This window comes from Sorex araneus, chromosome 4, assembly GCF_027595985.1.
Source record: "Sorex araneus isolate mSorAra2 chromosome 4, mSorAra2.pri, whole genome shotgun sequence".
In the NCBI taxonomy this organism is placed as follows: domain Eukaryota; kingdom Metazoa; phylum Chordata; class Mammalia; order Eulipotyphla; family Soricidae; genus Sorex; species Sorex araneus.
The window spans coordinates 22,564,222-22,585,550 of record NC_073305.1 but is presented as its reverse complement, the minus strand read 5'-3'; the positions used below and the strand labels follow the sequence as shown (position 1 = coordinate 22,585,550).

Below are 21,329 nucleotides of genomic sequence, written 5' to 3'. Positions count from 1 at the left end.
CATTGCAATAAAGTGAAAGAATTAGAGACCACAAAGGTGGAAAGTCAATAGAAAACACAATGTCTTTAATCATACATCACTCACACACCACCATCCTTTCAGACCCAAAGTGCCTATCGCCTGTGCCAAACAAATATAGGTCTCTCCAAACTGCTCTGAAACAAAATGATGAAGAAAATCTCACTGCTTTTCTACCTATTCTGTAAATGGATACCATCAGTCTCCAGAGCTATGACATCTTTTATGAGCACTAAAGTGACTTAATAGAATACTGAAGTTCTGTATCAGTAGGTTCACACCTAGCTTGAACAGTCATAACATATTTCATGCTTTTAAATATTTTTTATTTCATTTTAATTCTCATCTTGGATTTTTTTTCCGGCTCACTTCTTTCAGTTAAAAATATGTCAGAGGTTTAAAGCCTTATAAATATGTACATAAGAGTACATTAGCTAGAGCAGATGTACATGGGAGGGAGAATAACTCAAGGAAAGTCCCTCAGATATAGCAAATGTTGCCAGCAATATTTTAAAATTGAACTGAGAAATCACTTTGTACATCTTTAACTAGATACAATTCACTATATGACAAATATACAAAAACTGAATGCTAAATGGAAATAAAGTTCATTTTTACTGAATCTGAAGCTTCAGTTTAGTTGTCTATGTCTAGGGTTTTAGTCACACATTATAATAGTTATGAAGTTATACTTTGTAGTCTTACGTGTACTTACCTAATAAGAAAAATGCCCTGCGATTTCCTGCAATTTGGAGGGAGAGGGGTTGGGCCACACCACTCTGTGCTCAGGAGTCATTCCTGGCAGTGCTCAAACGACCATATTGGGTGCTGGGGTTTAAACCCAAGGAGGCTACAGGTAAGGCAAGCGCTTTACCTGCTGTTGACCTCTCTACCCCTGAAACCCAAATTGCAAAAATTGCAACAGAGTATCAGACAACTGAAATTTGTCTCAGTGAAGGGCTTTTAAAAATACCCAGGGATCCCACATGTGACTCAGTGGTTGAACATAAGCCTCACCTGTGGGTTGAAGGGGGCAGGGGGCTAAACACTGACAATTTCTAAAGTTTCATGGTAAAGAAAATATATTATTTCAGCTTTTGCCCTAAAGGGCTTTACTTCACGAAATCTCAGCCTGCAGATAAGTGCATATGAAGTTCATATAATAGCCAATATATAAACTTTATAAAGTTTTCACATCCATTTTTAAGTATCAAAAGGTAGTTTTCGGGCCAGGATAATAGTGCAGTGGGTGGTGAACCCAAGTCTATCCAGTACCACCTTCGGTGTGCCCCACCAGGAGTGATCCCTGATCACAGAGCCAGAAGTAAACCCTGAGCACTACCAGGTGTGATTCAAAAAAACAAACAAAAAGATAATCTCTTCTGGTTTTGCTCTTTGAATGCCTGATTAAAAGAAAGCATGGGGAAAGTTTTTACGGCATTATTCAAAAGCCAACTATATTTTATGAAAAAAAAGTAGCTGGTAAAAGATTAACAGTATAAAATTAGCATTTTTATCTTTAATGTAGCACTGTTGTCCCCTAGTTTATCAATTTGCTCGAGTGGGCACCAGTAACATCTCCATTGTGAGACTTGTTGTTACTGTTTTTGGCATATCGAATACGCCACAGTGAGCCCGGCAAGCTACCGAGAGTATCTTTAATGTACAAATAAAAATTCCTGAATTGAAATTCTTTAAATACTATCTTCTAAATTAGCATTTTGAAACCATCTTTACAATTCATTCTTTAAATTGACCCAATTACCTAATCTACGGGGACAATAAATCATGTCATGTACATATTACTCTTGGAGTTTCAAAACTATATTAAAATTTATATTTTACTTTGAATCTAAAAGTAAAACTTGGATCCTAAACATAAAATAGTATGGCAGTCTTTCCTCAAATACCTATTAAGTTTAGATTACCTTCCTTCTAGCACAAATTAACTCAATGTTGTAAATTACAGTCCTGAAACAGCAACACAGAATGAATGAAATTCACAAGTTACAAACAAATGATTTAATTGTGATTTTTACTGATAACCTAAAGCAATCAGACATTCCACAAATTCAGATTACTGACCAGGTAAGCCTTATACCCAGCTTATACATTGTAAAACTACAAACGCCAGTGTTCACTTAAGTAAAGTTTTATAACAGGAACACATATAATTCTGTTATTTGCTATCTTGCTATTTGTCTTCCTACTCATATTTCTAAACTTTCCTGAAATGTAAAATCATTTTTATACGCAGAACATCTAGCAATATGCCTCTCTTTAGAGAAAACTGTAAAGATATTTATGCAGAAAATAATAAAGAACATACGAAGAAAGGGTGGTTAAGTCCTGGGGGAGAGAGAATGGGGTGTACTATATGAAAAACACTCCATCATCTACATCAACCCACATCCCAAACTCAGAAGAACTAAGAGGCAACCAAAGAGTGAACACATATACTTAAATTCCCAATGTTCCGACTAAATTAGCACATATTCAAAAACATGGCTTTTAAAGAATCAGGAATAAAAAGAAAAAAATCTTTCTAAGCGCCAAAATAATCTGAAGGTAAACCCTGCGACTTCCTTTTGCACTTTTAAATAAAAAATATGTGAGTAGTCTCTCAAATACCCCATAGAAAAACGAGGACTCTAGAAAACATGCAAATGGGTCTAACTGCCACCAAGCACACAGGATGATGTCTCTCTAAAGCGGCCTTAATTTCCTTAAGGGAAGATGAATTGGACATTTCTGGTCTGGGGAACCCGTGTGTGTTGGGGGGGGGGTGAAGGGGGGTAAAAGCTTTATCTTCATTAGAAAAGGTAAAGGGCAAAAGGATCAAAACATTATAGAAGCGAGGTGGAGGTGGGGGCGGTAAGGTGTGCAGGTGAGTGTGTGGGAGGGGGGTGGGGGGGTGATGCTGATGGGGGAGGGGGGAGCGAATCCAGTTTCCAACCAGGCCGGTGGGGGCTGCAGGGAAGAGACCAGAGAAAAATGGGCTTCCGCTCCAAACTGTGACAAGCGCTAGGCTTCACAAAAGACCAACACACACCCCATGCCAGGGCATACCCAAACACACCCCCACACGGTCTTCTCCAGCGGATTGCGGGGTGTGGAGGAGCGAGGGTAGTGGGGGGGGATTGCCCCGCCGGCGGGGAAGCCAGACGCCCCCCCCCCCCCACTCCACCCTGCACTCGCCAGGGGAGAAGCACCATGTGCAGCAATTATGCAATTAGGGAAAATAGCAAAGAGATCAAGCCGGGCACTTTCCAGTGTGACATTTATTCTGTACTTTTTTTTTTTTTTTTTTTTGCAAAGACTTAGTTTCAGGATGCGGCTCGAGAGGGAAAGGGGCCGGGAGGGTGGCGAAGGATGGGGAACTGAAGAACGGAAGAGGGTAGAAGATGGGCAGGGAAGGAAGAGGCAGAAGGGGGGTGGATGGGAAAGGCGGGGGAGGGGTGGAAAGGGCGAGAAACCGGGGCAGGAGACAGGCGGGAGGGGGGCGCCGGGAATGGGGCACGCCGGGGAGCGAGGAGGGAGGAAACTAGGGCGAGAGCGGTGTAAGGAGAGACCTGAGGCGCAGGGGGGGAGGGGGCGTGGGGGCGCCCACGGAAGGGAGGACGCCCGAGGCGGGGGGGAGTGAGGGAGAGACCGCGGCGCGGCCCGAGCGAATACCTGAGGGAGGGGCGTCAGCGCAGGTCGCAGGCTCGAACCTAAGCCGCGAGAGAGCCAGAGAGAGCGAGCGAGCGAGCGAGAGAGCTGAGGAGGCAGACGTGGGGCCAGGGCGGCCCCGAGGACGGGGTGTCCTCGCAGACCGTCCAGTCACCGGGAGAGCCGGACCCACGCACCACGCACCGGACTGCCCGGCCACGCCTGTCCCCGCCGCGCTCGCGCCCGCCCGGACTCACCCTCAGCGCCACGGCCACCCCCGGCCGTTCCAGCTCCGGCTCCCGAGGCAGCTGCCCGCGGCGACTGCTGTGGCCGCCCCCCCGCGCGTCTCGGAAAGTGAAGCCACCGCCTCGGGGAGCCTCTGCCGCCGCCCGGCCGTCCGCGCGCGCGCCCGCGACTGCGCGTGCCCGCGCGCCCGCCGGAGAGACCGCGAGAGCGCGAGCCCCACGTCGACGGAGCCGCGCCGCGCGCCTCCCTACCCGCTCCCCCCGCCGCTCCGCCCCTCCTCCTCCTCCTCCGGGCGCGCGGCCGCGAGGGGGCGGGGGCGCGCTCGGCCCCGGCTGCCCCGCGGGCGCGACCCGGGAAACCCGGCGCCGGCCGGAAAAAGTAAAGTGCGGGCCGACTTTGGCCCGCGGCGCGGCGGCGGGGCGAGGGGCGTCCCACGGCCGGGACCCGGAGCGGGGAGGGAAACGGAGGCTGATGGGCCGGCTGGAGGGGAGGGGACGCGGGGACCTTGACAGGCACGCGCGTTAAAGGGAAACGCGGGCTGGGGGGGTCCGCCGGGGGTGCGGGCGGGAGTTGCGGCTGGACGACGCGGGGCGCCACCCCCTTCCCCGGCGGCCCTGTACTTCACACTTGCCTCGGGGCTCTCGCCGAGCGGCTCCCCCGGGCTGACCCGCTTGACACGCTGACCCAAACTCCGACGCGTGGTGCCCACCTGCACCCGGGATGGGCGAGCTCCGCGTCGACCTGACGAGTTGATCCAGGCTCCGCCACACGAAGCCCGCGCTGCCTCCGAGCCGGCCCGGGCCTCAGAGCACACCTGGTCACCCCGGAGCGTTTAGCCCAGCGGAGGGAGAAGGGGCAGCAGCGCTCTCGGGGCCAATAGCCTGAATGCCCAGTTGACGTGGTCAGGCTGTGGGTGAACCCAGGGAACATTGGGTTCCCCTGTCATTGGAACCCTGATTAATAAATCAGAAACAAAAACCTGTGCCAACGAGGCACACCGATTCCATCAAAGTCCCCCCCCCCCCCCACCTCCTCTTCCAGCCCCGGCCGCCCTCGCCAACCGTTGGCTATGGCAGCTTCCAAATCTTTCCCGTGTCGAAGTTGTCACTGGCTGTGAAAAGTGTCTTGCCCAGACAGAACTGAAGACAGACACGCAGAGTTCAGATCACCTCCAGCAGCCGAACGCAAGCAGTACAGAAAGACCCCAGAGAATGTGGGTCGTGGTGCTGGAAGTCCTTATATCAAATGCTTTCTTCAAGAACTTTTACTTTTACACAATCCCAACTATGGTCCAAAGCGAACTTTGGCTTCTGTCCTCTCCAAATCACCAGAGAGAAAAAAAAAGGGAGGTGTGTGTGTGCGTGTGTGTGTGTGTGTGTGTGTGTGTGTTGTGGGGGGAGGTTGCTGTTATACATACAATTTTTATGTACCATTCAAGAATACACAGCCCCTCTTACCCTTAAAATCTAAAACATATGTTGCAGGATTAGAAAGTCGGATAGCCTAGGATTCTCATCAATTATACAGCGACCTATTCTCCTAGTGCAATAATATTAATAGAAAAAGAATATAAAATGTATCGTATCTGTTTTTTAATATTTAGAATATGGCCATAATAGAGCTTTTCATGGATTTCCTTGATGTGTGCACTAAGGCAATCAATGAAAAGAAACTTCTATCTACTATCATTTTACTAATTTTTTCAATGCATTTTGTATAAAACTGATAAAGATATGATGTCATTCCCATTTCTTAGGTCTCTCTGCTTTCCCCAAATAAATTACTCTTATTTCTTCCTTCAGATCTATCCGATTGTTCTTTGTTTACAATGAATATAATAAAGTAATCTTCCATAGCAGAAGAACAAATTTTTTTTTCTGCCTTATCATTGGCAGTTGGGGCCAGAGATGCAGCTAGTCAATTTCCACCTTTATGAAAGGATTGAAAGAGGATTTGGTGCTTAAATGCTAACACTGTAATTGCTACAGTGCTCCATTTATCTGTAGATGTTCCAACTGTGATTAAAGTAATTAAGTTTAAGAAGAGTATACTATAAATGTGTTGTTCCTTTCATTGATTCAAACAATATTTTGAGTATCAGATACCCTCTTAGGTCAGAGACCCCTACATATATTTGGCCTACACCCTTTTTACAGAAAATAAGTTACTCAGCACCACCCCCACCCTTGCCAAGGAATCTACCTTCTTTTAAAAATACTTTTATTTATCTCTTTACTTTTTGGGTCTCTCAAACAGTGCTCAGTAGGGTAGGGAACCCTGCAGGCAATTCCTGGCCCTATGTCCCTGCACTGCCAAAGAGTAACATGCCAGACAGAGACAGCAGGTAGAGTGCTTACCTTGCAGCTGACCTGGCTTCCATCCCCAGTACCTTATATGGTCCCCTGAGCACTTCCAGGAATAATTCCTGAGTGCAGAGTCTAGAATAACCTTTGAGCATCACCAGGTGTGTCTCCCAAACTGTCACCGTCACTGTCATCCCTTTGCTCATCGATTTGCTCGAGCGGGCACCAGTAATGTCTCTCATTGAAAGATTTATTGTTACTGTTTTTGGCATATCCAATACACACAGGTAGCTTGCCAGGCTCTGCCGTGCGGGCTCCATACTGTCGGTCACATGAAAAGCGAAAGCCCAACCGCTGTGCTATTGCTCCTTTAAAGTATATGCAAGGCATTTGCCTTAATCCCTGTACTACATCTCTGGCCTTGAAAATATACATTCTCTGAGGGAACAAACAAAAAGCACCTCTCAACTGCTCCAGAAGTTACTACCATCCCCTCATTTCCTCACACCATCATTCCAGTGCTCTGGAATGATTACCCTAGAATGTGAATGATTACTCATTCTAGTCTAGGTGGTTGGGATTTTTAAAAATTTTTTAATTTTAAAAAATTATCTCTGTTCTCACAGAACTTCCCTGTTTCTCTGCTTTACCTGCTATATCAATTTTAGGGATGGTGAATAGCACATTCATTTTCTATATTTTATTTATTGACAGGCTTGCAAAACAAGTTTTGAAATGTCTTCTACATTAAAATCTTATTGTATCAAACACTGATGATGTTTATCAATTGTATAGCTACCACAATTTCTTATGAAAAGTTGCATCTAATGAAAGTGAGTCAGAATAGTTTGTAGTTTATAAACTCATAGGCTTGAATGCATATTCATTTTACTAAAGTTCTTAATTTTCCAAAATCTGAGTCTTCAGTCTACTTGCTTAGCCTAGTGGAGCCAGTTCATTAAATGGAAGGACCAAATAGAACCCTTATAGGCTGGCAGATGAAAGTGCTAACCGTGACAACAGACATGAGTAAATAGTGGCATATGTCAGGGAAATAACCAAATTGAAATAAATATAATTGAGGCATATCTATGTGAAGTCTTTGGGGGATAAAACAAAGTCATCTTTAGAAAGACCACTGCTACCACAAAACAAAACCCCAAACGGGCACGTGTGTCCAGTACACACCTCATTCTAAACTTAGACCATTGAGGGGCATATCTTTCTTTTCCAATATGAAAAGTAAACAGTAAAATAGGGACCTAACTGCATAGTTGAAGACAGCAGAGTAGTGTAATTTAAAGTGCTGTCTGCATAGCACACATCCAAAAGAACAAAAGCAACCACTGTTGGAGAGGATGTGGGGAGAAAGGGACCCTTCTACACTGCTGGTGGGAATGCCGACTAGTCCAGCCCTTTTGGAAAACAATATGGATGATTCTCAAAAAACTAGAGGTTGAGCTTCCATTTGACCCAGCAATACCACTGCTGGGAATATATCCCAGAGGAGCAAAAAAGTATAGTCGAAATGACATCTGCACTTATATGTTCATCGCAGCACTGTTTACAATAGCCAGAATCTGGAAAAACCTGAGTGCCCTAGAACAGATGACTGGCTGAAGAAACTTTGGTACATCTATACAATGGAATACTATGCAGCTGTTAGAAAAAAATGAGATCATGGGGCTGGAGTGATAGTACAGCGGGTAGGGCGTTTGCCTTGCACGTGGCCGACCTGGGTTCGAATCCCAGCATCCCATATGGTCCCCTGAGCACCGCCAGGGGTAATTCCTGAGTGCATGAGCCAGGAATGACCCCTGTGCATTGCTGGGTGTGACCCAAAAAGCAAAAAAAAAAAAAAAGAAAGAAAAAAATGAGATCATGAGGTTTGCATATAAGTGGATCAGCATAGCAAGTATCATGCTACGTGAAATGAGTCAGAAAGAGAGAGACAGACATAGAAAGATTGCACTCATCTGTGGAATATAGAATAATAGAATAGGAGTCTAACACCCAAGAATAGTAGAAATAAGTACCAGGAGGCTGTACTTATGGATGGCTTGGAGGCTGGTCTCTCATTCTGGGCAACTCAGAGAAGGGAATACCAAGTAAAATGTGGTCAGAGGTCATGCGGGAGACTGAACACAATGGCCACTCAACACCTTTATTGCAAACCACAACACCTAATCAGAGAGAGAGAACAAAAGGGAATACCCTGCCATAGTGGCAGTGTGGGGTGGGGGGAGACGGGACTGGGTAGGGTGGGAGGGATGCTGGGTTTACTGGTGGTGGAGAATGGGCACTGGTGAAGGGATGGGTTCTCGAACTTTGTATGGGGGAAACATGAGCACAAAAATGTATAAATCTGTAACTGTACCCTCACCGTGATTCACTAATATAAATAAATAAATAAATAAATAAATAAATAAATAAATAAATAAAATTAAAAAAAAACTAAAGTGCTGTCTGAAGATCTTATTTTGTTACCAGTTTTTCTTAAGAGATTATTGTGACATACTAATTAAATCTTTAATTGCATTTTCTTTTCTTTTTCTTTTTGTGGGTTGTGGGAACCCAGGGATTATATTTATGAATCTCTTATAAAAGAATTTCTGGTGAGGATTGGGGATTGAATCCAGGCCCTCCACATGCAGGGTGAGCACCCTACTCATTTAGCTCCAGTCCTTTAATTGCATTTTCAATAAGCAACATGTCTATCCTTTGTAATTAATTTTTATTTCTTTGTATTGCATTTTGGTGAAGACCTCTTGTTGTCTAGTTCTCCCTCTCAGAGAATCTGACAAGCTACGGAGAGTATCCTGCCCGCATGGCAGAGCCTGGCAAGCACCCCGTGGCGTATTCAATATGCCAGAAACAGTAGCAATGATGGGTCTCATTCCCCTGACCCTGAAAGAGCCTCCAATGTGGCACCGTTGAGAAGGATGAGTAAAGAGAGGTTCCTAAAATCTCAGGGTTAGGACGAATGGAGGCATTACTGGCACCCACTCCAGCAAATCGATGAATAACGGGATGATAGTGATACAGTGATACCTGCTATATCCAATTCCTAGGCAAATACTATTGAGCCTGCCTTTAAAACTGTATAACTCCTAAAGGACACACTTCATCACACCACCTCCCACAGCTAATACCTTGGTCCAGGCCACCACCATCTTCCAATAATACCTTCTCATACTTGATCTTTGTTTCTTCTATCCACTCTCTTACCCCTATTCTTACTAACAATCTGAGTGATCCTTTAGGAGTAGAAAATTTTTTTTTCTGTCAAAGGCTATTTGGTTATTTTAGCATAATTCATGGGCCACACAGAACAGTCAGACACACAGCCCACAAGACATATCTGTACCATAATGTACCAGGGCCTTTCCTATAGTACAGTCAAATACCAGGGTCAGACCACATGATTTTGCAGTATATGACCCAGGAGGTGATCATTTTCCACTCCCAAAACATGGATTAGATTATGTCTTTTCTCTTCTCAAAAAATCTCCAAATAGCTTCTCATAGAAAAGCAACAACAAAGTTCTTATAAAGCGCCTAGCCCTGTGTGATCTTTCTGCCATCCCCAAAAAAGATCCTTGTCACTTTACATTATATTTATTCACCCCATCTTCATTTCCCTCTAACCACACAAAGCCTCCTTACTTTTATGGAACATCCATAAATATTTGATCCTTGAGACTTCTGGCTTATAACATCCTTCTGTATCCCAACACTTCTGGTACCTTTCTGCTTTATTTGTATGATCATAATAAACCTAACATAATTTTTTTACTTTTTAATTATAATTTTACTCCTTTTAACTCACTCTTCTTTGAGTATAAGAATGTTGTTTTCTGGGATTCTTTCCTATGTATATATGTATACAGTACTGTTTGCAAGAATGAAATTAACTTTCAGTTGATAGTATAATAGGCATTGCTCTAATTTATTCAAAAATAATAGCACTTATTGTGTTTTTAATTTGTACCACACAAAGTTCTACTACTTTACCAGTTCACAAATATCAATAAGATTGGTTTTATTCAATAAACCTCACTGCACAGATGAGAATACCTAAGTGCAGAGAGACTAAGTCAGTTGCCAGTCACATAATTGTGGAAATAACAGAACTGGGATTTAAAATTAGCAGTTTGGTGTCTATGAACTTCAGGATTCATTAACATTATTCCAGCATTACAAACTTGGATGTTATTTGATTTTCTGTTTTCCCCTAACACTCAAACTTGGTCTCCCAAACAAGTACACATCTTCCTTTTATTTACTGTTCCAATGAGTCAATCCATCTTCAGGAACTCAGTCTATTATTACCTAAAGTCTTCCCCACCATTTCCCACTTGATATAGATCCAGTGTTTCCTCCTACCCTGCCCCCAAATTGGCAAATGGGGATGTGTTTTGTAAGATCTTTCTTAGAACTTTTATTGCTGCCAACTTTGTGAATAACAGAGTCACAAGCAATTTTCCAGTTTGTCAGAAAAGATAGGTTTTCTCTGAGTGTAGCTAGGCAGAATTTTAGCAAAAGGCATTTTACTGGAAAAGCTATTGTTTGGGTTCTTGTTGGGTTCCAGATGACCAGAGATTGTAAAATATTTGGATTTTATCCTTCAGGGCAGTGTATTTTTAACCAGAACCCTCATTCTCAGGGTCTCAGGATATTCTAGGGAAAGAGTACAATTGAAAACCTCATGAATGGGGTTGGGAGGTGGAGGGGTGGGTTATGGCACAAGACTCAAGGTCCAACCAGTAGAACAGGAGAGCAGAGGAAGAAAACCAGGTTGGAAGGGACCTCACTCAGCCAAAACTTGAGAAACATAATTTAGAGGATGTTTCACTTCAGTTTACCTAAGATTAGGAGTATGAGAGCATGAGATAAATGGCAATAATCTTTTTTTTCCCTCCCCGAGGCAGAGGCCGGCGGGCTTAATGGCAATAATTTTTGACTTATATCCCAGTTTGAAAAGGACTATAGACCTCCTGTGGTCATATTGAATGTCTTAAGTCACTGTATCACTGTCATCCCATTGCTCATCGATTTGCTCGAGCAGGACCAGTAACGTCTCCATCCTGAGACTTGTTGTTACTGTTTTTGGCATATCAAATATGCGACAGCAGCTTGCCAGGCTCTACCATTTGGGTAGGATACTCTCGGTAGCTTGCTGGGCTCTCCGAGAGGGACGGAGGGTCGGAGGAATCGAACCTGGTTCAGCCATGTGCAAGGCAAATGCCCTACCTGTATTTAAGACATTCAAGAAGATATTCATTCCTCTTTAATGTCTTAAATATTTAAGGAAAACATCTCTGTGACAAGATTGAATCTCCTTAGAACTGAGCTTCATACCCTTTTATGATACCAATACAAAGGCATGCACCAGGGATTTAACAAATTTTTGTTGCTTAAATGAATAAATGGAGGAATTTCCAACAGAGACCAAAGGTGCACTAAGGGCAAATTTCCTAGCTTCCACACTTGGTCAGGAATTGCCTTCAGGTTACTATGTATGGTTGTATATGTCGCGCACTACAAAATATTACAGGATATCAGTCACATAAATTAAAATGCAAACACAGTTGGGCTGCTCCTTCCGTCCCTAGACTTGTCAAATACAGAAATCACTCTACGATAGCTCCAATAACCCTACACTCTCTCTCTCTCTCTCTCTCTCTCTCTCTCTCTCTCTCTCTCTCTCTCTCTCCCCCTCTCACTCTCTCTCCCTCTCTCTTGCTTGCTTGTTCTCTCTCTCTCTCTCTCTCTCTCCACCTATGTGGTTCAAAACAAATCTTTCTCATATGTAAGCTCAAAAACAGATTCTTCTGCCTTAGCCAAGTTTTTGAATGCAATCCTGCTCTACATCTTTTTGGTGCAACCTCATGAAATTCAAAATAATTCAGCTAAGCTGCTCTTAAATCTTGCCATAACTGTTTATTATTTTAGCCACTAAGTTTTCAAAGTACTTGTTATGCAACTGTAGATATACATGCTACATCTCTGTCATGGTAAACTTCCCTCTGCAAGTGTTTGCTTATCAAGGATGCTACTGCTGTGGTAGTTACTGCAGCGTAAGGAGTTCCACACATTCCTGATACAGACACTGCATCCAACAACTTTTTCCAAAAATACCAAAGACAGACTAAAACCTGGTTGCAAAGATTTGTGTTAAAATGTCTAAGATGACTTTTCTAAGATTATTTTTATTATATTTTTAATGTTTTACTTACTATACTACTAGTATTGGTGTCTCATGAACATAATTCCAGCACCACAGTCATCACCTTGAACAAGCAGATCTTTCTTTTTTTCTAAAGATTATATTTTGAAACTTTTTAAAATTTTTATTTATTTTGTATTGAGTCACCAGGAGATGCACAGTTACAAAGTTACTTGTAACTGGCTTTCATTCATACAATGTTCCAACACCCGCCCCTTTACCAGTGTACATTTCCCATCACCAATGCGCCCAGTTTCCCTCCTGCCACCTGACCCTTCCAGCCTGCTTTTATGGCAGACACTTTTCTCTCCCACACACTCTCTCTCTCTCTCTTTCCTTTTGGGCATTATGGTTTGCAATACTTAATCTTTCTTAGTGTGTTTTCTTGTTTCCAAATAAATTTAAATGGTTCCTTTAAAAAAAAGTCTAAGATGAGAATACAGACTGGAACCAATTTTTTTTTGAAAAGCAGATCAGATATTTTTTTGAAACCACAGGATAAGAAAGGAAGAATTTGTCTGAAAAAGACATAGAGCAAAGGAAATAATAATGGCATGGCATGTAAGGGTCAGAGATTCATTTAGGAGTAAGATAGATAAGGTTTGCTTTGTTGCAATTATTACATTGTTAGTACAAGATGAAAGAATGTTTTAAAGTTAGATAAGATTCAGAAGGAAACAAATACATAAGTAGGAAAAGCCAGAATCATGGAATCAGCTTGCAAAACAAACTCTCTAGATTCTCAGTTGCAAGGCATTTTTCGACTTTACTAGAAATGTGTATGTCAGGACAAATCTTTCCCATCTTCTGTATATGTTCCTTTCTGAATTTTCTCTAACTTTGATATATTTTTATTTCTTGTGCTAACAACAATATAATATAATGGGGCTTATCTCAACAACTAACTTTTATGTAGGGTAACAGAAAAATTAGTTAATATATATAAGCAAATTTTATAGAGCTTTAAAAAAGTGTCATTGAAGTATGAGCTCCTACTCTTCTTTAAAGTAAAGTAAAATAATTTTATTTAGAAAAGTATGAGGAAGGGGGATGGGTTTCTCTGGAGCAGAAAAAGTAGAGAGTGTGTCTCTCAGGTTGCAAAATAGAAGAATCTACCAGGAGGAGAATGTGTCATATAGTAAAAGAATATAATTATGCAATTCAAGTATCCAAGGTGAAGAATACTACTGAGTTACTAATCATATGAATTGACATTTAAACCTTTAGGTAGAAAGTTTTCACTCTCAAATCTGGGTGACATTCATTTTGTAAATTCGCTAATTTTTCTTATAAACAGTGTCCCAACTCAACCATAGCAATTTGTCTCCTGTATTCTATTTACAGGTGGGTGTAAATAGAATTCCCAGGTGTGTGGGACCTGGGGCTGAGACGTCCAAGTCTGCTCAGATCGGGACTGGGCCTCCTCCACCCAGATTTTCCATTTCCCAGTAGCTAGGCGGTCACACCCAGGGACTGCCCCTGGCGCCATGTAATCCTGTCAACGGCCAGCATCCAGAGACTGAAAAGCAGGCTCCTGGAAGCTCTGCGGCCTCAAGATATTTGATAGCCTACTTCTCCCTCTGTGAGAACCTGGCAAACTACTGGGAGTTTCCTGCCTACATGGGAGAGGCTCGAAAGGTCCCCATGGTGTATTAATATGCCAAAACCAGTAACAAGCTGAGTCTCATTCTCCTGACCCTGAAAGAGCCTCCAATATGACATCGTTGGGAATGATGAGTAGAGAGAGGCTTCTAAAATCTCAGGGCTTGAACGAATGGAGACATTACTGAGATCGCTCGAGAAATTCGACAATCAACGGGATGATGTTGATGATGATAATGATGATGATGATGATGATGATGATGATGATTCTATTTACAAGCCTTCATCCTATATTTTGCTGTGAGCTCAAGGACAAAGACCTTGCTTATTTACCTGCTAGCTATACTTTAGAATAAGGAGCGAACACCCTATACGTATTGTGTGAATGAATGAAAATATCCATTTCTTCCACTGGTACTTCCCCAAATTATGAAACTTTGGGAGGTAGGTATAATTGTCTCATGTCAATCACATATAATTGTCACATGTTGAAGAATATATAAGCTGTGTATTATTTCTTACAAATTTAAACAATGTGAGAGTGAATATTTTTATTTATTTTTTTATTTTTATTTTTTTTTGAACTTTATTTTACTTTAATTAATTTCTGGGAAACCTCATATTTAATTTTTCTTTTTTTTTTGACATTTGTTTTTTTTATTCTTCTGGCCTCCAGATGTGGTTTGTCATGAGAAAGCAGGAACAAAGACTTCAAGGATGATAGACAAGTAGCGACTTTAGACCTTAAGTTCTGAATTCTTGATTCCCTCTGCACCAGAGGTAGTAACTCTGAAGGGGCTTATAAAGGGTTGGAGGGTTTAAATCCCCGGGGACTTGCCTGGTAGGACAGGCTGAGCAGCTGGAAGGCAGGTAAGAAGCTCCACTTTTATAGGTGGTTGTGACTGGAGAGATAGTACAGTGGGGAAGGAGCTTGCTATGCGTGAGCATGATCCATGTTCGATCCCTGGCTCCTCATATGGTCCCCTGAGCCTTGCCAGGAGTGATCCTTTTTTTTTTTTTATAATTTATTTATTTTTAATTAGAGAATCACCGTGAGGGTACAGTTACAGATTTATACACTTTTGTGCTTATACTTCCCTCATACAAAGTTCGGGAACCCATCCCTTCACCAGTGCCCATTCTCCACCACCCGTAAACCCAGCGTCCCTCCCACCCTCCCCAATCCCATCTCCCCCCCACCCCACCCTGCCATTGTGGCAGGGCATTCCCTTCTGTTCTCTCTCTCTAATTAGCTGTTGTGGTTTGCAATAAAGGTGTTGAGTGGCCGCTGTGCTCAGTCTCTAGCCCTCATTCAGCCCGCAACTCCCTTCCCCCACATGGCCTTGGACTACAATGTAGTTGGTGATCGCTTCTCTGAGTTGCCCTTTCCCCGGAACGTGAGGCCAGCCTCGAAGCCATGGGGTCAACCTCCTGGTACTTATTTCTACAGTTCTTGGGTATTAGTCTCCCACTCTGATATTCTATATACCATAGATGAGTGCAGTCTTTCTATGTCTGTCTCTCTCTTTCTGGAGAGTGAATATTTTTAAACACTTCAAAAACCATTTGGTCCTCTTTTCAGGTTTCATGTAGGATATGAAATCTCATTCTCTATGTCAAACATGAAAAAGAGATATCATTTACTACCTTGCTATCATTACTTTCATTTTCATTTGTAGCCCCTCTCATAGAGATGCACAGTTTTTGTTTTGTTTTGTTTTTTTGTGGTGCTAGTGATCAAACACTGGGTCTCACACATGAAAATTAAATCTTCTACCACTGAACTAGATCCCTGGACCTGAAATGTACAATCTTTTCATGCGATTTATCAAGATATTATTTGAAGACTATATCGTTCACCAATTTTAAAATATGTAATTTGATGGCCTTTGTATCATTCACATACGGGCCACAAATATTGTGAATGGAGAATGATAAAGACTCCTATTGTTTATATGCCTATTAAGTTCTATTTTTTGTTTTTGTTTTTTTAATTGACCAGGATAAAATATCAAGACTATGGATAAGTAATTTGTTTGGGTGGTCTGTGATTAATATCAACCCACAGTCAAATGAAAAGTTAACATCTTCAGATAAGTCAAGTTACAAGGACCTCATGACAATTCATCTTTACTCACCTGGTCTTACTCAGATTGTGTTCTAGAACACTGGTACATCACTCTGGGAAAAATGCATTTTTAAGTACGACTGTTCCTCCCTGATTTTTCTAACTTAGTCATTGTAGACTTTTACTTCAATCCAAAAGAAAGAAGTCTTTGACTTACTAACAGATATTTAGTCATAAAATTTGTATGACACTTTGGGAGCCTGACTTGACAACAACTGTACACTGTGAAATAAAAAAAAGGAGAGAAGTCAGACATAGCTACGGAGAGAGTTGACAGTGTGGTGGAAGTGAAACCAGTAAGTACTGTGGTTTGTACAGGTGGACAGTCCTTGCCTAGGGAGCCATTGGCACAGAGTCACTAGAGGCCATTATCAGTCAACGGCAAATTATTCTGGAATTGTATGGGCATTTGGGAGCTTCTCAAAGCTTGGGGAGGCAGAAGTAGAAAGAGACAAGTTGGTTGCATTATTATTACATGTCTGATTGACTCCCAGAGATGACGTGAGGGATTGTGAGGAAAGGACCACACAGGATATCAAATCTAATGTTTTTGATCAAGAAGTTTTGAGAAATAATCTGTTTGCATGATAGAATATCATTTTGATGATGTGTATGTACCACCTCCCGCCCCCGACACCCCTCATCCATTTCCATTAGTGACTTCCTCCTTGGACAGTTTTTACTTTCTTCACCTTCATAATTGCCTCTGAATCCTTTTCTTGCTATTCTTTTGGGATCACAGAATAATGCTAACATTTTCTGTAAGAAAGCTCTCTCATTATTTAATAATGGCAGTGCCCCATGTTGTGTTATCTCCTTGAGGATGTGAGCATCCTCTTTTTCTTCATTTCTCTCTCGTAGCACTGGTCTGTGGTCCCTCACTGTTTAAGCCACTCTCTTCCACATGCACTCTAATTTGTCTGTTTCTCTTAAAATACAGTGTCAGGAACTGAAGCAATAATCCAGAAGGAGTCAGTTTAGATCAGAGCAGAAGAAAGCTATTTGTCACTGTTTTCTCTATCCCAAGACTGATTCCAAACTCCTCTAAGTATATACATGCCTCTGATACTACTTGATTATCTTCTCCCTCCCTCCCTCCTACACTCTCCTCCCACCAGCCTCTTTCCCTCCCCTCCCTTCTTCCCCTCCTTCCCTCCCTCCCCCTTCTTTCTCTCTTTCTCTCCCTCCCTCTCTTTCTCTCCCTCCCTCTCTTTCTCCTTCCTTCCTTCCTTCCTTCCTTCCTTCCTTCCTTCCTTCCTTCCTTCCTTCCTTCCTTCCTTCCTTCCTTCCTTCCTTCTTTCCTTCCTTCTTCCCTCCCTCCCTCCCTCCCTCCCTCCCTCCCTCCCTCCCTCCCTTCCTCCCTCCCTCCCTCCCTTCCTTCCTCCCTCCCTCCCTCCCTTCCTTCCTTCCTTCCTTCCTTCTTTCCTTCCTTCCTTCCTTCCTTCCTTCTTCCCTCCCTCCCTCCCTCCCTCCCTCCCTCCCTTCCTTCCTTCCTTCCTTCCTTCCTTCCTTCCTTCCTTCCTTCCTTCCTTCCTTCCTTCCTTCCTTCCTTCCTTCCTTCCTGTCTTTTTTTCTTTTGTCCTTGGGTCACTGTATCACTATATCACTGTCATCCCATTGCTCATCGATTTGCTCGAGTGGGCACCAGCAACGTCTCAATTGTGAGTGTTGTTGTTACTGTGTTCCATATCAAATACACCACGGGTAGCTTTCCAGGCTCTGCCATGGGGGCGGGATACTCTCAGTATCTTGCCAGTCTCTCTGAGAGGGGCGAAGGAATCAAACCTGGGACAGCCACATGCAAGGCAAAAGCCCTACCTGCTGGGCTAGGATGGTTGCCTTTGGGTCACACCTGGCAATGCTCAGGGTTACTCCTGGCTCTGCACTCAGAAATTACTCCTGGTGGTGCTCAGGGGACCGTATGATTCTGGGATTGAACCTGGGTCGGCTGTGTGCAACACAAGTGCTCTAGCCCCTATATTATCTCTCTGCCCCCTTGGCATATTTCTTTCTAACTAAAATTAGATTAGGATTAAAAGAATAAAAAGAAATATTTAGGAGCTCTAGAGCCCAGGAAACAATCTTTTAGGGGGAGGCGGGTGGAGCATACGCAGCATGTTCAGGGGATTCTCCTGGCTCTGCACTCAGGAGCTACTTCTGGTGGGATTCAAGGGGGACCATATGGGATGCCAGTGATGAATCCAGGTCAGCCACATGCAAGGCAAGCACACTACCCACTGTATTATCACTCTGCATCCGTGCCACCCCCCCAAGCAGTCTTGACATACCAATTCAGTAGGTACAAATATTTGTCTCTTAAATTAGCATCACTTGAGAGATCTATAGACAATAAGGTTGTCAGCATTAAAGACTAGTCATAAATTTTACCTCTTCAGAAACTCTGGTTCTCTTAGAAATGTGTTTAAAGAGAAAAATGTGATAATAGATCATAATTTTGTACTTTTGTCCCTAAAGATATGAAGTTTTAATCCCCATGTAAGAATTTAGGGTGCAAAGCATTAATTTATTTTTGAAATTAAAGCATTCCTTCATTTTAGTATTAAAACTATAATTGATTACCATTGGAAACTGTCATCTGGGCTTTATCTGAATCAGTGGTTTTCAACCTTTTTATGCCCTGGACCAGTGAAAATATGAAAATATTGTGAAACCACTAAGATAGAAATTTTAAAGCTTATTTATAATAAGAGGACTTACATATCAATATTTATAATAGTATTGTTACAAGCAGTTGAAAAACACTGCTCTAAAGCACATATAAAAGAGCAGACTACTAAAATTTTATATGCAATCAAAATTTACCTTTGGGACAAGGGAAATAGCTCAATGGATTAGAGTGCATGCATTACATGCACAAAACCCTGAGTTTATTCCCTGCCACTGCATGGAGCCTAAGAACAAGAACAATACCTTTCACTACATGGCATCTGAACACTGCCAAGTTTAACCTATCAAACTACAGCACCAAAAACTATCAACTTGCATTGCTGGGATTAGTAGGAAGCACTGCTGAAGACACTTAAATAGAAAAAAGAATTTACTTTTTATCCAGCAGTAAATGTTTGTTATATAGATACGTTTATATCTAGAACATTTTCTGGCAGAGTGATGAGCAATAATTAATCCAACCATGGTTGGCTACACAGTACAACTTCATTACATTTACACTTTTAATGGTCTGTTTACTAAACTTACTTTTCTCCACAGTACAAAGCAACATTTCTCATCCTTTTGTGCTTTTATTTCTAATAGCAGAATTATACATAAGCCTCCCTGTATTTGTGTCATGTTTTAAAACACTAGACTGTTTCAGACCTCTTTACCTTTAGATATTATTCCTGGAATTTATTCCTGTGCAATAAACAGGAAAGTATAAAAAGTGGGTAGTATAAACAAAAGAATTTATTTTGCTCACGTGTCTAAAATGTGGTCAGGCCTTGGAAGGAATGGCTTGTCGCTGCAACACACAGTGTTACCTGCCTGATGCAGATTGATGAAGGTTGAAAGGCCTGCTTTCAAGAGGGCTTATTCACACGGCCGGCAATGTTGGATGTTGGCAAAGCGTTCAACAGAAGCCTGGAGTGAAGACTTCAGTTCCTCCCCACCAGGCAAAGATTTTTCCATGGGCTTCTTGGCTTCCTCACAGCATGGTGACTAGGTGCCAAAAAGCAAACATGTGAAGAAAATAAGACAAAAAACCCATAGTCTTTTAAATCTAGCCTCATAAGTCTCACAATGTCTTTCTCCGACATATATTTGTGCAAGCCCTCATGTAGCCACCCAAATTCAAGAACAGAATTAAATCTTACCTATTGTAGGAAAACGGTTTATGGAACGATAGACAATTTAAACTGACATCTCGGTCTAACACAGAAACTTGGGTTCCTCTGCTTAGGATTTCCTTTCCATCTTTATTTCTTCTCTAGGAGACCAGTTTTTACCCCACTTCTTTCCTCAGCCATTATTCACTGCTGCTTATATCACATGTGAGCCTCTGTAAGCACTATAATTCCCCTTAATACAACACTATAATTTCTTTTCATATAATATCTTTATGCAAGATCTTGCATTTATGTATGTATAACTTGCACATAGGACACAGTGAGTTGCACAAGAGCTGGTCCTGGTTACTATCACTAATGTGCTCCGATGATAAAGGCATGAGTTTTCAAGTAAACCTGCTCTCCTGTAGAAGATATTCCTTACTTAGTTTTGTCCTTTTTTTTTTTTTCCTTTTTTCTTTTGCATCACACCCGGTAACACTCCCAGAGATTACTCTTGACTCTGCACTCAGAAATTACTGTTGGTGGTTCTCGGGGGACCATATGGAATGCCAGGAATCGAACCCAGGTAGGTTTCGTGCAAGGCAAAAGCTCCACCCTCTGTACTATTGTTCCAGCCCAAGTTTTGTCCTTATGGCCAGATAAGCCTGGCCTCTGATCTAGATCACCGCTTTACAACACTGCTACTCAAAGTGTAGTTCACAGACTAGCAACAGGAAACAGGATGCTTGTTAGAAATGCAGATTGTTAGATCTTACCTCAACCTTCTTCAATCTACCTTTAAATAAGACCACTAATGACTTTTTTGCATATTAAAGTTTGAAAAGCCATTATTATAAAGAACACTTCTGGCTCCCTTCTGAGTAGTGCTAAGGGTATGTGCTCATCTGGAGACCATACCTCTCCTTCTAGACCATGTCTCCCCTAGACAGATCTGAGAAATTCCCTGTCGGATGGCTCCAAGATAGTTTATTTCTAGCAACTCTTTGGCTTTTTAATGTCCTGAAAGAAGATTGTTGACAGTGTACGTGGCCCTAACTTAAGTGGGGCTTAGAAGAGGGAAAGTTAAATGTTATAATTATATATTGAGGCCACATGCATACAGACACAGACACACACAGAGACACACACATACACTCACTCACTCACTCACTCACTCACTCACTCACTCACTCACTCACTCACTCACTCACTCACTCACTCACTCACTCACAAACACACTCTGATACACTATGCATACTCATGCATATCCATACCTATATCACAGTATAATATAGATTTAGAGGTAGGAAGAAAAGAAAGGCTTGACTGGAAGCCTCATTTGCACCCTTGTGCCAAGGTTCCACAAT

The 21,329-nt window shown here is 42.4% G+C and overlaps 1 protein-coding gene across 2 annotated transcripts in view; it reads right to left on the bottom strand.

The window, feature by feature from the left end:
• Positions 1–4,163, bottom strand: part of LOC101547392 (ubiquitin-conjugating enzyme E2 E2) — a 327,908-nt gene extending 323,745 nt beyond the window's left edge. The window contains exon 1 of one of the 2 annotated variants that reach the window (XM_004603823.3): positions 3,927–4,163. The gene's annotated coding sequence lies outside the window, so the exon portion shown is untranslated. The other variant, XM_055135690.1, reaches the window with a different exon arrangement.
• Positions 4,164–21,329: the final 17,166 nt, after the last annotated feature.